Here is a 16,438-nt window from a genome sequence, read left to right as displayed (position 1 = left end):
TGTTTATATATACAGATGCAGCCAATTAAAATCAACCTGAATATGCTATTAATATAAAAGTAAAACTTCACTACATGGAAAACTCTTATAATTAATTTCTGGCTGTGATAAAGAGATGCTAAGTTTGTATCCATCCCTTTTAAAGCCAATTTGAGGCCATACCTATAGCATCCTTTATGGAAAAAGATGGCAAGTGGTACTGGCTTTTATGTTTCTCTACATCAATAACAAGATCAGCAAAAACATGGATGCTGATATGCATGACCTCCATTTTTATACCTTAAACAGCTCAATATCAATCATCAGAGTTTAAAGTTACCACTCCTGCACCTAACCCCAGATCCTGACAACACATCACAACAGCAACCTTTCAAAAGAAGCAGCTAAGGCCAATGTTTAGCAAGACAATATGCACTTTTGATGTTGAGGTTTTAGATGGCTGACCTAGATTCAAGTTTACAAGTCTGCTTCAGACAACTGCTATATAATGTGTGCATCATCCAGCAATTTAGAGCCTATACAATCAATTTCTGTAACCCAAGAAACCCTGATAAATGACTGGCAAATGTGTCTGAATACTGTTTCATTTGTGTTACAATGGGAAAATTTATTCCGCTGAAACCTATCATCTTATATCATCTTTATTGAAGCAGGTCAAATTAATATTTTCTAAACAGTCAGACAAACACAGACTGACACTATGAAACTGTTAAGCACCATTTCTGTTTTTCTCATGGACACTGAAATGTTGGCCACGGAAAAAGAAATAATCAAAACAAAAAATAAAACAACAGAAAAAATTAAATAGACTGTGCAATCAACTATACCTATTCATTTTATATGTAACTTAACAAATTACTGCAGTTTACAAATTTAGAAAATATATGAATATTAAAATAAAGAAAAACAAGTTAAATATGTTAATCTATGCAGATCTACCGGTAGTAACACATCCAATTTCCATCAAAATGGAAACAATTATTTTATCAAACCATGGAATAGTCTAACAATAAAACAAACTCAAAATGTTTCATCATATATTTCTATTTGTATCATGAATTATGCTCGATGTACATTTTTTCCTCTGCACACAGACATGTACCCCAAATAGTATCATGCAAATGAACCAAATTTCTGACACACTATTTTTTTTACATGTAAATTTGTATTATTACAGTGCACCCTCATTATAACACTATCCATGGTTGCCATGGAGAATACTACCGTATAATAAGATCATCTTGCAATGAAGTATACTATACATATAACTTGACTTGTACATAATAATAATGGTTTCCATTATCATACCCACCTTATAAGCCCACCTTATAACAGGAAATGTGTTATAATGAAGGGCCTTATAACAGGAAATGTGTTACAATGAAGGACTTTATAACAGTAAATGTATTATAATGAAGGATCCTGTAGGAGTGCTGCACTTATTCAGAACTTAAACTTTGAAAATCATTTTTATAATGCAATAAAATCGATCCTGACACATCTATATCCGGAAACAGTGGTTTGTCTTATAAATGTTACACACATATGAAGAACAACTCACCTAGCTGATCACTGTCTAATGCCTATAACATTTGTCAGGAGTGTAACATATGAATTATGTCCAAACAATATTGAAGACAGATATGACAGCTTCTTAGTCTGATAAAGTGCATGTTGCCTGCATTACTGGGCAAGCTGAAAAAAGTTGAAGACATATCTGTAATTCTTGTAACAACATCTTATGAATCTCTGGGAAATATCAAGAGAAACATACTGACAATAGATATAATGCAGGTTTTCATTTTGACAGGTGATAAACACAAATTTGGTGAACAAATCTTATTATCAGAGTCCAAAAGAAAATCAATGCTTCAGCTTAGACCATTCATTTGCTATTGAAAAGTATGGAGAAACCTCCAAACACTTGGCCGTTCTAAAAGGCAATAAGTTATGGTTCATTATCCTTCAATGTCTCAGAAGCCAAATGAAAGAAGAGTTGTGATATCAGAATTCTGGTTCCAATATTATAAAACATTTCATGTCCATCTCCACTGATATACATATTTAGATTAAATTCAAGCAACACTGCTTCAAAATTGGGCTCTAAGTCACTTATTTGATAAAATGGCTGCCACATCAAGAAAGGCTGATGTTGTTTTGATTTATTGCCATTCCTCATTGAACAACTGGTAATATATGGTGCAGAATGAACCCAGGAAAACCCCAATAAGAACCACCAACCCATGAGAAGCTACTAAAAACTTTCTCACCCACCCACATTTACCTTGAACCCCAAGACTCAAAGCTACATGGACAAAAGTGAGATAGCAGTGATTCAGGTAAGGTAAGCACATTAGACCACTGCCACCTGGGGCCCTGCATGTAACCCTCGAATAACCAAATATTTACAAGAAAAGTACAAGACAATTTTTCATTCAATGGATATAAAAATATGTATTTAAAAATCAGACACTGGACTATTGAACTAGGGCTAAAGAGATAACTAAGGATATATGTTCCTTAACCAGTTAACAATAGCTGTGCAATGTGCAAAAATTTGGTGGCAGTATCCCTGTTTCAACAATACTGACAAATGTGATTTGTCAGCAACATGTACATGTATAACCCCATTTCATTTTGCATACAGTGATACTAGATATCTATAAAGAAAACTTCAGATATCACAAAACCTCTTTATGCAACCAAAGTATTACAGGGGGGTCTGGTAACACTTTTTCTTGTGATACCAGAAAAAGGCTTTTACTAAATTGATTTCATTGGCTGATGTCTCAGGTGATATCTTAATGTCGTTATGATTAGAGGATACGTTTCAGCTTAGCTTGGATCATTTTGAATGACTAATTGGTAGGAATTTCAACATTAATTGGCATGTATAATTATTGTTGCTGTTGTTTGGGGTCTTAATGCCATTGTTCAGTACATGATAGGCTTCAAATGGCAGCCAGAATATCTGGTGGATTAATAAAATGGAAAAATCCTTGGAAGAAACACCAACATATGGGAAACTACTGGCAAGCTTTCTCACATAGGTAGTATTCTACAGTTTCGTATTTTGCATAGGGTTAGATTTTTAAAGAAAAACAATTTCCCAGGTTCACCTCGCGTGTTATACTGGTTATTTAAAAATAACCCTGTATATCTCCAGCATTGTTAAAAGCTTTTATAAATCCCATATTTTGGTGCATGATTGATGGTTGTAATTTGGGTTATAGAGTTTACAGTTGGCTTGTTCCGGCATGCACCTATAAAAAACCCAAGCTCTGCTTGGCCATTTTCTCTTCCTAGACTTCAGAGGTAAACTGTAAAAACAAGAGCTGATAACATTTTTTTACTTTTTATATATTTTGTCATTTTGTCAGCTAAGATATGGTGCAATTTAGCCTAATTCAGGATGGTTTTGTTTTATAGCACATGGGAGCAGCCACTTTGGTTGTCTGTGTGCTTAGATCAAGCACGATTTCCACAAGCACTATATGCAAACAAATTTCAGCCACAGTACATGAAAGTAATATAGAGGTGTGACAACATTCTCTGCACTGTCACTTTTAGAAGCTGGTGTAGCTAATCTATAACTTACATGATAGCTGCATTCCCATGAGTGGTTGCATAACTTGAAATCGCATAACTCAAAATGTTTGGTTTCAGTCTTTAATTTTCATTAATTCAATCAACTCATTAATTTTAGTCATTTACCAATACATGTACTAATATTTTTGTTATAGATATATAATTTCATAAATATTTAGTTTTCACTAAAAAATCATATTCTTTTAAAAATCCAAATGAAATCAAAATCTTGTAATTCAGTAGATACCTTTATTGTCGAGGCTGACAAAATTCGTTTTCCATATTTTAATAAATGCTAAGATGGTGCAATTTAGCCTAATTCAGGATGGTTTTATTTCTGAGCATATGGGAACAGCCAATTTCTGTGGGGAAGATCTAACCCAGCCTGGTGATGCACAAGTCTATCAAAATGAGAGAATCTTCTATAAGCCTGTGTCCTGCATCAAACTGTATACTTGATTCTGATCTATCCATCCAATGAGAATAGTAGAGAGAGTGACAAAGTATAATGTTCAACATTGATAATGGTGTTCACACTCTTTTTGAATCAAAAGCTTTTTGGTTTTTATCCTGGATGAAACAGATTTTTTTCAAGGTTCTCTTTTGACGCTTACTGCATGGAATTTTTAAACAAATTAGATTAGAAAACATGCATTTCTAAAACAAAATGCTGTTTCTATTTTGAGACTCTCCCATAACATTTGAATTAGTTATATGACCAGTACTTCACCAAAAGGCTTACCACAAGATGACCCATCACCAGAAACAAGTTTATATAACTATTGAAATTCATATATATATATAACTTATTTTAATTTACAGAATAAAATGTTAATTTTACTCTGCTTAATTGCATATGTCAGCATTAATTGCATATGTCAGCATGAGATGTGCAAGCAGTGTAATGAAATATGTAATGTGATGTATAACATGATGACAGGTACATTTAACCAGAGACCTGAATTAAAGTAGATTTTTAATAGCTTTTTTTAGTTTGTTTCTGCTGAAACTTAAAAACTGAAGAATTTTTCTTTACATGTATTTTACAGGAAGGTAATGAAACCATCATGCCCTGTTAATACCTGTGAATACACTTTCTTCTATCATAAACTGTGAGAACTTGGGGGTCTGCTTCCAAAATCTTGTGAACATATAGCAAGTGGGACTTATCACTGTTAAAAATGAATGAATTAAATAATTATTTCCCCAATTATGGGGGCTTAGTTTCTCATCATGAATTATAACTTACAGTGATATAATTTTGGCATACAAATCTAGAACTAGAAGGTGTGTTTTTCTTTTTTCTGAAATATTTGATTCAATGCTTTTCTCCATAATCCAATCTGTGCAGTAACTGCACAGGACATCAATGCAGACAGCTCTTCTCCAACTGCAACAATTCTGGTTGACTTGCAACCAGAAATAAATCTTTATACTCACTGTAACCTAACAAGAAAATTATACCTAACTTAATGGGGAGCCAAAGAAATTAGAATCATCAATAACATCAAGACTTCCATCAGCTGACCTAAAAACATCAAGTTGACAGTAAAATTGATCCTTGCACACAGGCTTTTCCTTTATTTCAAGGATGCATGGGTTGGTTTGTAACACAAGATGATTTAGTGCTGTTGCAATTGAACTAAAATACCTTACTCTATGCCACACTGCATTAAACTACCCTGGCTGATCTGACAGCAGAATTTAAACTGTTACGGGTCTACGCTCTTAAAATAAGTAACAGAAAACAACAAGTTTTGTAAAATTCAGCAAATAATTTATTTCCCAAGAATACAAAGTGAAAAATAGAAGAACTTATGGTATTGCAGACTAAATCTAAAAGTAATCATTGAATTACAGACACAAGCCTAATAATTTATAGTTATGAATAAACTTTAGTAGAAATCCAAAATTATGTCCAATGCTGAAGGTGTTGGTGTACCTCTATTCACCTGTGTTGTGTTGTTGTAGCAGCAGTCTTTCATTGAAACAAAGTAAATATAATTCAAGGTTTGAATTCACTATAAATCCCAGTGACTGTCTCTGTCCAAGAATATTATTTTTTAATAAACCATATGTATTTCCAGAGAAAATAATTACTGAATAAAATAATTTGAAGAAATAAATTCCAGGTCAAATGAACTGCTGGTCACAACAATAATGTTGTTGGTGTTGTTGCTGTATGGTTTAATGCCATTTTTCAGCACATGATAGACCATACATGGTGGCCAGTATTAATGGTGGAGGAAGAACCCGAGAAAACCCCTGAAAGAACCACCAACCCACGAGAAGCTACTGGCAAGCTTTCTCACATACCCACATTGGCTGAATCCGAGACTCGAACCCATGCAGACAAGAGGTGAGACGGCAGTGATCTGTAACGGAGAGCGATTCAGACCACTCAGGGCCCCGAAAACAATAATAAAAAACTTACATTGCTAGATCTTAAAGCACAAATGAATAATTTTTCCAGTGACAAGATTATATTATATAGTCCTCTACTTGACCTCAGGTCACAATTAACTTTTCCTAAAACAAAACATTACCTATTGGAAAATAACCATCTACAAAATTCTCAACGTTCACCACAAAAATCTTTGTTATTATTAGAAAGTCTGTTGCTTAAATTAAAATATATATTCTGGACAATGTCAGGTACTCCAGGTAAGTTGTAGGCAAATTTCAATAACCAATACCTGACCCCAAAAAACATATTTACTTGTATTAATACAGATCCTGATATTAAACCCATCCATGTAGAGAATATTTTAACTATATATTAGTTGTTTACAGAATAAAAATTTTAAAAAAAATAATAATTCAGGTCAATCAGAAAATAAACTTTATTTTGGACAAGGTTAAGTCAAATGTACAATGTTATATTACAAGAGCATATAATGAAATAACAAAAAGTTTTTAAAAAATCTAACTACCAATCAACACATATTAAATATACATAACATAACATAACATAACACACACCCTTTTGCTCACAAGTCTGGCTTACTAAAATTACCCCCTTACCCCACCTCCCTGCCTGGGTGGCCAAGCAGTCTAAGGAGACTGCCTTTACCAATTACTGACATCTAACCTCTGCATGGGTTCAAGTCTCAGGCTCGGCCTGTATGGGTAAGTGAGAAAGCTTGCTAGTAGCTTCCTGCTGGTGAATTGTTCTTCCCAGGATTTTTTCAGGTTCTTCTTCCACCAGATTTACTGGCTGCCATTTATAGCCTATAATGTGCTGAAAAATAGTTTAACTGAAAAACGTCAACAATAGGTGGCATATTGATGTAATTCCCCCCCCCCAGCCCATGTGTCCTTTTCAATGAAAGCTACATTACCAGATTTGCTTGGTACTAGATTTAATACATGTGGAGAAAAGCAAGTGAAATAGGCCAAATTATCACAAAAATCCATTATACTCCAAGCATTCATTGCCAAATTAATTTCATGCCAAAACAGTAAATTACATGTTAGGACAATCAGGATAACCGGGAGCTACAGACAACTGAAAGATGGCTCAATAAGCTGCCAAATACAATACAAATAAGATGCTACCATATTTGTACCCTTACAGACAACTGTCATTATAACAACCAAGTTTGTTTCCAGCCACATTGTTTTATGAAGTCACTATGATCATGCCTTTAATTTAGGACAGTTGTTGTCTCTCTCATATTATGGACAACCTGGCATATATAATTGATATGAATGTGTCAGAAATACAAATGTATACATCATATTTGATATTAATACAAATATTTGATACATTTTGTACATATAATCCAACAATTACATGTAATACAAAGTTTTCAAGAAATAAAATCTTGAGATATTTTTCCTGACATGTTCCCCTGAAAAGTGAAGTCCCACAGAATGGATTTGTTGTTGCAAAGACCAGTATGTAAAGGAAATAAATGTATGTTACTGGGAAATCACTGCTGGGAGTTGGAAGCTTTTCCTGGAACTTACCACTCATCATATCTGATGGCTTGTCACTACTTAAATCAACTGCAAAACAAATCTAACATGTACATGTATTACTCAGCATTACTGTATTGGGAAAGACAATGCATCTCCATTGAGTGGAGAGTTGTCTGCACATGTATAGACATAGACAATGGAAGCAAACTCTTCATATATGCAGATATGCTTGCTGTGAAAATTAATGATATCATCCATATGCACTTTCAATGAAAATTGTCAGTATCATAAAATTCACACAAATAAAATTGTTTAAGTGCACAGTGTAGATATTGTGTCGAATCTGTGATCAGTGTTGCATTCTTCTGTGATTAGCATTAGATAACTTTAATTCTTGTTAATTCTGCAAATCAATTATTGGCCATTTTGGTTGAACATGAGATTGACTTCCAGTAATACCCTTGTCAAAATTGATTTTCCAGTTTTTCATGAACTCTTCTGTATGAACCATGCAATTATAAGCTAAGCATAAACGAAGAATCCAAGATGGAAGATGATGACGTATGATGTAACCTGTAGTGTTGAAGTCTACAGTTCCTAGTAGAAACAAGAAATATCACTCCAGTTTTTGAAATCCAAATTAATTTTTATAAGAGCTGTCTTTGTTTAGCAATTTCACATCAGCACGGATATTTTCCAGGAAAAAAAAAAGAATTACTCCTTTTGAATCCAAGTAATTTGAAATAACTCCAAACAGCAGAAAAGACAACTTCCAGTGTAATAGCCCAACTACTGAGAATATCGCTCCAAAAAAAGGTTATATCATATTCTAAAATGAAAAAAACAGGTCACATGATCGTGCTCCAGCACCTCAACAAAATTATTTACTTGTTAAAATACCCGTACACCCATTGTGGCCCTGATGAAAACCAATCATTTTACTCTAAGAAATAAAATTTTAAAAAATTGTTTACATCTTAAACATGTAGTCCCATCATGTCCTCGATAACAAAAAATAGAACTTATTTACGTGGTTCCTACTAATTTTGAATCAAGGTCAGGATCTAGGTCAACACCTGGTGTTTACAAAATGAACAGTCATGGTCAAACTATTTTCTGGAAAAAGAATCATCTCTAGTGAATAAACTTACATTACAATAGCATGTAATGAAAAATAGAAAAAAATTAAAACTGACAAACAACTGAAATAAATATATATTACATCAGATATAGTTAAATCAAATATACTTAACAAATAAAAGATTCAAAATCAAGAATGCTGCTGAATGGGGCATTCTCAGATTAAATGCTGCAAATTTTGAGCCTGAGTGTACAGAAAATATCACCAACAGATTTTGGAGAGGACTGCATGCTACTGCACACTGAATACACTGAACATAAGAAGCTGCAACACACCACAGTGCTGGATGATGGAACCCCAACATCATGAAAGAAAATTGTAACTGTTTGCAAATTTCTTCCATGACAAAATACAAACCATTAGAGATAAGATTGACAACACAATTTCAATTGACTTGTCGTCACCATACAGTTGGGATACAGAATTTCAGCGGCAAACATTAGCATCATTTGAACCTGTCTCTAAGGATTCTGTATGTACAATCCTGATGAAGAGTGCACCAAAGTCATGTGAACTTGATCCAGCTCCACCTTCATTGCTGCCTTAGTGCTTAGATCTAGCATTGCCTTCACTACCTGATGTTATTAATACCTCTCTCTCATCCGGGGAATTCCCATCATTTTTCAAAACTGCCATTGTAAAGCCTCTGCTGAAGAAACCAACACTAGACCATAACGATTTAAAGAACTACCACCCAGTTTCTAATCTCCCATTCATATAAAAAATCTTAGAAAAGTTGTTCTATCCCAGCTTGTATCTCATCTGAATTCAAAGTTTTTTTTAGCAATGTACAATCTGCATATCGCATTTGCCACAGTACTGAAACTACTCTTCTAAAAGTAGTTAATGACATTCTCTCTGCTTTGGACAGCAGAAAGATTACAGACCTCACCCTCCTTGCTTTGCAGCATTTGACACAGTAGACCATGATATATTACTTCACCGTCTCCAGCAAGTATTTGGCATTTATGATACAGCCTTACTGTGGTTCAAGTCCTACTTGGTCAACAGGACACAAATTGTGTCTGCAAATGGAATACACTCCAGCCCAGTTAATCAATGTTGTGGTGTTCCACAGGGGTCTGTTCTTGGACCTGTTCTCTTCATTCTATACACTCAGCCACTCTCAAGTGTCATAGATCATCATCCAGTTTTTCAGCAATTGTACGCTGTTGACATCCAAATATACAAATCTAGCCACCCAACTGAAGCTGATGCTACCATCCAAGGTGTAGAAAGGTGCATTTCTGATGTGAAATCATGGATGACATGTAACAAGCTGCAGATGAATGATGATAAAACTGAGGCCATTCTGATCACAACACAAAGACTTTCTCATTCACATCCTTTACCTCAATCAATAAATATCAGCAACACCAACATTAAATTCACACAGTCAGTACGAAACCTAGGTGTTACTCTAGACAGTACTATCACATTGCACCAACATGTCATGAACATAAGCAAGGATGCATATCTTGAGACGCATCAGCTCCATTCACAAATATCTTTCAGTTGATGCCATTAAAACACTTGTGTGTTCATTAGTACTTTCAAGACAACTACTGTAACTCAATTCAGTCTGGTTCATCTCAATATCTACTCCAGAAACTTCAAAAAGTTAAAAACACAGCTGCTCAGATCATACTTAGAGTACCACGATCAGAGCACACCTCCCCGCTGCTCTGTACCCTACAATGGCTATCCATTCGATCCCGAATCAAACACAAAATTTGTTCTTTGTGTTACGTTTCACTGACAGACTCCAGTCCAACATACCTATCCGACCTCACCCATGTGTACACACCTGCAAAATACTTACGCTCCTCTTCTGACAATCGTATACTCATTATCCCCATGAAAAATGAAGTCATATGGACAACGTTCTTTTGCATACCAGGGCCCAGCAACATGGAATGAATTGACCACTGAACTTAGACACAAAGACACAGTGATCACATTCAAGACGGCTCTCAAAACTCACTTATTTCGACTGCAAGAACAAACTTAAAGACCTAATAATGTTTCCTACCTTAAATGGTCTCAGCATGTTTTTTAATGTTTTCTAATTTCATGGTGTTTGTTTTTGTAATCATATCATTATATGTTTTTTATCTTATAGGTGTTGTCTAATGTTGTAAAGCGCTTAGAGCTTCTAAAGATTAGGCGCAATACAAAGTCCTCGTTATTATTATTATTACCACAGCAGTAACTGATGGCCTGCTGGAGAAAAGAAAAACTAAAATTTTCTTATAATTTTATAATTCATTTCTGATTGCAAATGAAGCTGATTATGAAAATCTCACAATGAAATACTTAAAAGATCTTACACTGAAACCAAGCTCTAGACTGATATGTGGTTAATCTTTATTGTTGTCACAGAAAATTAATTAATTCTTCTACCAAGAACACAACAACAATGCTGACCGTTTTGCATACAGCTGACAACTAAACCACAGTTAGTCATTCCAGTGCAATGAAGCAAATACACACTTTTGCTCATTCTAAATTGTCATTCATGGAAGTTGGATGATTAAGTGAATCAAACCTCAACTGCCTGATCACTTATGAGATATATGGGGTTAAAATTAAACACTTGATTCACTGCTGAAAAAATGTCCCCCAAAAAAGTTCCAAAATGAACCTATCTTTTACAGTGTAATTTCTGATAGATTCAAATGCCACTGCAATATCTAGTCTTGATTAGAAGGCATAGAAGTGGTCATGGCACGCCTTTTGTGTAGCACGTGTACATTTTACCAAGATGTTCATCAGAGTGTGTTCTCCACTCCCAAGGCAGGGTTTCCATGGGGGAAAAACACAAGAAAATAGTTGAGGCAAATACTAGATCCTTCAGTGCATGTAAAAACAATGAAGCAACTTTCTCCAACATCTACAAACATTTTAATCAATCTGGAAAACCAAAAAACTACCATTACCTTTTTCAGAGGTAACGGTGTACTTGCCTTACCAATGTCAAAGCCACACTGAAAACAATTTTCAGCCCTAGAAGCTCTGCTTGATCCAGATGAAGAAGATGCTATATAAAGCGTGCATACAGAGTATGCTGGCAAGGCTGATAAAACAGCTGCACTGAAGACAACATCAATGTATCCCCTGAAGATCAGAGACTCAAGTTCATTCAAGTCTGGAATATGCATGTTGTTTATACGAGAATCACATATCATAGTGACTCCAGTTTTCCATGGACCAATGATTTCCAACTTTCCAATGATCCCGCCATGGCAAATTCCACAAACTTATGAGCTTCTACCTAATCAACAAGGCCTATAATGAATCATTTGTGTGAAATCTTGACCTATAATATCCTTGTGACAAGCACTGCACTATGCTACACCTGTTCTGTACTGAGGGAAGCCACAAGATCTACCCCATCCCAAGATGCTCAAAAAGAGAAGGTTTAATATCAACAGATGTAGTGGTCTAAAATAATGCTGTTCAAACATGGACCCATTTTTAAAGCAATTTTTAAACAAATCCAGAAAGTATGTTACATATAGTGACTCGATTTTATTTGAAACATAGCCTTCCTTAATTGCACATTTTGTAAATGTATGATTCTTATAAGTGTTACCATTATAGCATGCATAAAGAATGTAAGCAATTCTGCCAATAAATATTGGAAAGTAGAGTACAGTGAGCCAGATTTTGTGTTTATATTATGTTCATTCCAGTATCAGGGATCAAAATTACTGGTAGTCTCAAAGCATGAGGCTAGCAAATTTTCTGTTGGACCAGTAACTTTCATAATGTTTGTTAATGGTCTAATGGGCTAGCAAGTTCCAGTTGTCAACAGTCACTGACTGTTTACGCTATCATAGGTAATTTTTTTTAAAAATCTGAATTGGCTAATTGCATAAATTAAATTGCTCTCAAGAGGGTTAGAACATTTGGATTTAACATCTTGTATTTCAAAACAAGGCTTAATTCCTGCCTTTCAAGACAGAAAAAATGTAATGTTCTATAGGTCATCAACTGCTGGAAAAAAAGCAAAAGCTCAATGAAAATAAAATCCATGAGAGGAATACATCACACGAAAGGGAAAAGCATACTCGAATGTTTCAGAAGACAATGACAAAAGACAGGGAATGGCTGTATTATTATGAGAAGAAAAACTTTATGCAGTAGAACTGGTGCATGGAGTTTGCAAAACCAGTCAGATTTTATTATGGTGGGTTGTTCGAACTTTAAAATTGAATCAGCAATCGCACATGAAAACTTGGGGCAACATAAAAAGAATTCTTAGCGAAGATCAGCAGGTGAAGGAGGAGAAAGAAGAAATGGATCCTTTTCTGGAATTGGATCCTGCTTAACTGGGGGATTAAGGACTGTGAATTGACTGATGATTGATGACTTAAAGTAAGATCTATCCTTCTGTATTTCATAGGATAATGAAACTTAATAAAGAAAGTCTTCATATGAGTGTAAACTGTTTTGTATAAAGAACTAGTAAAAATCTGGCAGAACTAGAAAATTTAAAGTTTACTAGTCCTTCTGGACTACATGTACAAAGAAATCGATGTTAAATTCAAGCCCTCAGAACATGCACACACGCTGCAAGTTTTATGCAAATATGCATGAATATAATGGAGGTACAACCCAAGCAGGAAGGATGAAAACAATTTAAAACACTTTTAATAGGTGATGGAAATAAGGTCACAGCAATCTAGCTCTGGTAAGCACTCATGTCCATCAAAAGATACATCTATAGTTCAAGTCTGGTGGCAGTAAGTGAACAATTTTTAACCATTTTGTTGGGTTCCCATTAAATCATGTAAAGTAGGTCACAGTGACCAGATCTGGTACACAATACACTCAACCCAATTTGCCCACTATGCAAAAGCAATGCTAAAAAGTGAAGTAGTATGGTCTTATGACACTTGTTTAGGCTCGTATAAACAGTAACACAAAAAAAAGAGTGAAAACAACAAGCATTTAAAATTATACAAATAATTTATTTCCCTGGAAAAATTCTGTAAAAAAAAACAAAATACGAACTTATGGTTTTATAGAATCAAATCCAAAAAGGATAACAAAAATAGTCAGAGAATACATTTTAGTAGTCCTAATAACAAAATGTTTTACTGATTTCACGTTCGAATCTTGACAAAGAATCCAAGATGGAAGATGATGACGTCTGCTATAGCCTGTAGTGTTGAAGTCTACAGTTCCTTGTAGAAATACAAATAATGACATTCTGGTGTTGTAAATCCAAATTAAATTTGCAAGCAATGTCTTCCAAAAATTTCTGTGTGAGCACTCCTCAAAATATTTCCAGAGAAAAAAGAATTAATCCTTTTGAAATCCAACTCAGATCTGAAGAAAATTTTAACTCTAAATCTTGCTACAAAATAACTTAACATCAGTGTAAAAAGCCAAAAACTGAGAAACCTCTCTCTACGCATCTCTATTAAAATTATTAGATGCGCAGTAATGGAAAAACCGAATTGCAAAATACAGGGTCACATGACTGTGTTTACATATAAGAAATCACGTACACAGAATATGGCCTTGATCAGACCTGTACTCCGAGAACAAAAAATTAAAATTGTTTACATCTTAAATCATGACCTCAACAACAACCAATCATTTTAAAATAAAACTAGACCTTATTTACGTGGTGGTCACCACCTGGTGTTTACGAAAGAATGATTCAGGTCAACTGATTTTCTGGAAAAATATCATCTCCAGTGAATAAATTTACATTATAATAGCATATAATAGAATATAAAATTTAAAACTGACAAACAATTAATATAAATTAAATCAGATATACATAACAAACAGAGAGTATGAGAGTTACAGTATGAACAAGACAGATGGGCACACATAGTGATGGTTTTTGTTTAGGACATAATCCCTCTTAGGTCTGAAATATTACATGTACATATTTATTAAGGATTTAATTGACTCAACGGAAAGAATGTGAGCAGAAATTGAATTCTATATTTTAGTCCCTGAATGCTGCTGACTTCCTCTGAATCGTTCAATGCAAGATTTTGGTAATTCTAAATTGTTCTTAAAATTCAATCTTAGATTATATGGAGAAGATGACTGGTAAAATAATTTCATCATGTACACCAAAATATCTCCTTTGATACATTTGAAAACCAAAATTGTTTTCTGAAAATCAATATTCTCATCAATTATTAACCATTTTAATTCTGTGAACATGTCTGATGATGTATCAAAGGGGATATTAAGAATCAGCCAAGCTGCTTGTTTTTGAAGCCTGTGAATTCTGTCTAGTTGGGAACTACTAGTACAATTTTCTCATATAACTGAACAGTAGTCAGTCTTTGGAAGTATATATATGGCAAAGAATTCTGAGTCCTTTGTCTAGTATTTTTTTTTATTCTACTCACTAATGAATTTTAGATGTGAGGGACCTACAGACACTGCCTAATTGATTTTCCCACTTAAGACTTGTATCATTACTTCTAATAGCTTCTGATTTTTTTTACATTGTCAATTGCAGTATTATTAATGTAGTGTGATATATCTTTTTTTTGTTTTACATGTTTCCATCAGCATACATTTGTTTTAGATTAACTTATTTCCATCTTATTTTGTCTTGATCAGATCACCCCTTAATTATGTAATGTCTGATCTTAGTTTGCATTCTTGGATACTCTAGTTAGCCCCTATTCTGACGTAACCATTCTCTGCAAGGGGGAGTGAGACATACAAGAGGGATTCTCTTTCAAACATTTAATTCCATATCAAGCCTTCTAGTTCTACGTGCTGATTCTCTAGCACTATGATTGATTCTAGCTTATAACTGATCTTAGCAGACCTCAGAGAAAGCATTCCATGAAGACCATTCAAAACAAATGCTGAGCTATCTTGTAGTCTGACTGTGTTAACTGCAGACATTTATTTAACTATAATATACAAACCAAAATGTACAAAACCTAACTTGTAAAGCCATTTATACACTCTCCACTCACACTCCTTAGTAATGTGAATTAGACTTTCCAAAAAATTTTATATTAAAGTGGAAAATAACTTGCAAAATATTTCCTTATGAGCTAATTAATTCCAAATCATACTAACTACTTAATTCTATTTTACACACTTTACATCCACTTAAGAGCTACAACAGGAACCACTGCTATTAACAATTACCAGTAAATATATATGTATCCTCAATCATAATCAATCATTTAAATTTCTCAAGAGAATTTATAGAACTAAATACAAATGTATTTTCTCATCTAAGACATAACTATAATACCCCCTAAAATAATTAATTACAACAGTACAGACATTGCTACTTGATGAAGAAATTATAGCACTATCCACAAATACATTAGTATTTGTATGCTGAGTACAGAGTGGATGATCATTGATAAATTAAAGAAAGAGGAGGGGACCAAGTACAGCACCTTGTGAAACACCATGCTTTATATAATATAGAATAGCGTGAACATTTTCCTAAAAGACATTTTGCTTTGTATCACATAAATATAAACGCAACTAATTCTTGGTATGGTCATGAAATCTATAATAATGTAGCTTACTTAGGAAAGTATCATAAAAAACTAGAATAAAAGCTTTCTTTGAGTCTAGAAATATTATATCAGTTAGTTTGCAACTATTTATTTCTTCCAGCCATTTATCGGATAATTTTGTGAGAAACATTTGACATGAATGTTGACTGCAGAAGCGTGATGGTTCCTTGTGGAAAAAGGAAAAAGGTGCAGGTCATCAGGAACCCAAGCATTTACGACAGTTAAGATGGGGTTTAAGTCCAGAGTACTA

General features: G+C 34.1%; 1 protein-coding gene across 3 annotated transcripts in view; it reads right to left on the bottom strand.

Moving 5' to 3' along the window:
• LOC149803680 (G protein-activated inward rectifier potassium channel 2-like) overlaps positions 1-16,438 on the bottom strand; it is a 208,860-nt gene that overhangs the window by 139,270 nt on the left and 53,152 nt on the right. The window lies entirely within an intron of this gene.

This window comes from Sinohyriopsis cumingii, chromosome 3 (assembly GCF_028554795.1).
Source record: "Sinohyriopsis cumingii isolate HCF-2022 chromosome 3, ASM2855479v2, whole genome shotgun sequence".
Taxonomy (NCBI): Eukaryota; Metazoa; Mollusca; class Bivalvia; order Unionida; family Unionidae; genus Sinohyriopsis; species Sinohyriopsis cumingii.
The sequence above is the reverse complement of the archived record's forward strand: the minus strand, read 5'-3'. Positions and strand labels throughout refer to the sequence as shown.